This window comes from Gigantopelta aegis, chromosome 6 (genome assembly GCF_016097555.1).
Source record: "Gigantopelta aegis isolate Gae_Host chromosome 6, Gae_host_genome, whole genome shotgun sequence".
NCBI lineage: Eukaryota > Metazoa > Mollusca > Gastropoda > Neomphalida > Peltospiridae > Gigantopelta > Gigantopelta aegis.
The window spans coordinates 52,850,693-52,853,163 of NC_054704.1; positions in this window are offsets into that span (position 1 = coordinate 52,850,693).

Sequence of the window (2,471 nt, forward strand, 5' to 3'; positions counted from 1 at the left end):
CTTTTTTCCCAGTCCAGGTACGTATGAGAAGCGGCTTTCGCCGGATTAGGTCGCCGCGTGTAAATGAAATCCACTCACAGAGAATAGCAATAGTTACAATTGCGGTGAAGAACTAGAAACAAAATGAAATGTTCATAATTGTTTGGGTTTTTTTTAATGTTAACAGTTTTGAATAACATTTAGAACTCTTAAAGGTTCACATAGACCATTCAAACACTAAAATATGCATTGCATATTATTAAAGTGGTGGACGCTAGTCCCCGAGCTATGTACCTTTTTTAATTCGCATTCAATTCATGTTCAGCTGCTACAAACACTAGGATGACCAGAAAAATACGTTGGATTTACAAACATTGATACACTAAGAAAGACATTAATAACTAGGGTAAAGGTTCATATACTGACCGGCTAAATAAAATCTAAATACATTAGTTTCAATCAGAGCGTCTAGACTGAATGAATGAATGAATGAATGAATGAATGTTTAACGACACCCCAGCACGAAAACTACATCGGCTATTGGGTGTCAAACTATGGTAATGCAAACAAATAAGGTGATGATCAACATCAATACAAAAATTCAAGATCCAAATAAAAACAGTGTAAAGAACTGTGCAAATATGAAAAAAATATCACAGATAGATACTGACTTTTACTCAAAATTTCAACGCGCGCGGTCAGCCACAATGAAATAATCGTATATGGTGTATATGTCCAAAACACAAGCCGCAGACACAACAGTCGCACAGACAGACCGCACGAATGCGCCGCATACAGTCTATATGAGCCTTTATCCTAGTTGTTTGGCAGAGTATTTAATAAGTACTTTCAGCTGTTGCACGGGTTTGTTTTTACTGTTAAATTACAAATTACAAACGTCTTTCTTAATTTATAAATTTTTGTAAATCCAACGTACTTTTCTGGTCATCCTAACGTTTGTAGCAGCTGAACATGAACTGTATGCGAAACAGACAAAAAGAAAAGAAAGAAAGAAATGTTTTATTTAACGACGCACTCAACACATATTTACGGTTATATGGCGTCAAAAATATGGTTAAGGACCACACAGATTTTGAGAGGAAACCCGCTGTCGCCACTACATGGGCTACTCTTTCCGATTAGCAGCAAGGGATCTTTTATTTGCGCTTCCCACAGGCAGGATAGCACAAACCATGGCCTTTGTTGAACCAGTTATGGATCACTGGTCGGTGCAAGTGGTTTACACCTACCCATTGAGCCTTGAGGAGCACTCACTCAGGGTTTGGAGTCGGTATCTGGATTAAAAATCCCATGCCTCGACTGGGATCCGAACCCAATACCTACCAGCCTGTAGACCGATGGCCTAATCACGACGCCACCGAGGCCGGTATATGCGAAACAGAAAAGGTTGTGGTACTCGAGTACATTTACCAGTTATAATCTATCTACGTCCCTGTTGTTGTGTTTTCCATTTCAAGTTTGCGAATAAATCTCGCTAGCAGATAACAATTATTTCTACACGTGGTTTGTTTTTGCATTTCGTTTGTTGGGGTTTGTATTGGTTTGGGGGGTGGGGGTGGGGGGGGGGGGGGGGGGGGGGGGTATTTGTAAATAGAACACAAAACACTATAAAAGTGTGTTTGTTTTGCTTAACGACGCCACTAGAGCACATTGGTGAACTAATCGTTGGCTATTGGATGTCAAATATTTGGTAACTTGGACTCGTAGTCAACAAAGAATATCCGCTACATTTTGTTCATTAGCAGCATTATCTTTTATATGCACTTTCCCACAGACAGGAAAGCACATACTACGGTCTTTGAACAGCTGTGGTGCACTAGTTGGAACGGAGGAAAAACCCAAGCAGTTGAATGAATCCACCGAGGTGGTGAAGTCACTAGAACGCAACGCAGAGAAACAATTTACAAGCTTTTGTAGTAGTTTTTTATATTTTGAGTTTTGTCAAGCCACGTCCTCAGTGTCTTTCATAGAGAAAGAAAGAAAAAAAAAATTGTTTTGTTTAAGAGCAAATTGATTAATCAATCATCGGCTATTGGATGTCAAACATTTGATAATTCTGACACGTAGTCATCAAGAGGAAACCCGCTACATCTTTCATAATGCAGCAAGGGATCTTTTATATGCACTTTCCCCACAGACAGGGTAGCACATACCACAGCCTTTGATATACCAGTCGTGGCGCACTGGCTGGAACGAGAAATGGCCCCACCGGCGGGGATCGATCCCACACCGACCGCGCATCAAGCCCCAGAGAAAGAAAGTAAGAGAGAGAGAGAGAGAGAGAGAGAGAGAGAGAGAGAGAGAGAGAGAGAGAGAGAGAGAGAGAGAGAGAGAGAGAGAGAGAGAGAGACAGAGAGAGAGTTTATTTAACAACGCACTCAGCATATATTAACTACGATTAGCAGTAAGGGATCTTTTATATGGCTCGTCCCACGGGCAGGATAATACATATCACGGCCTTTGTTACACCG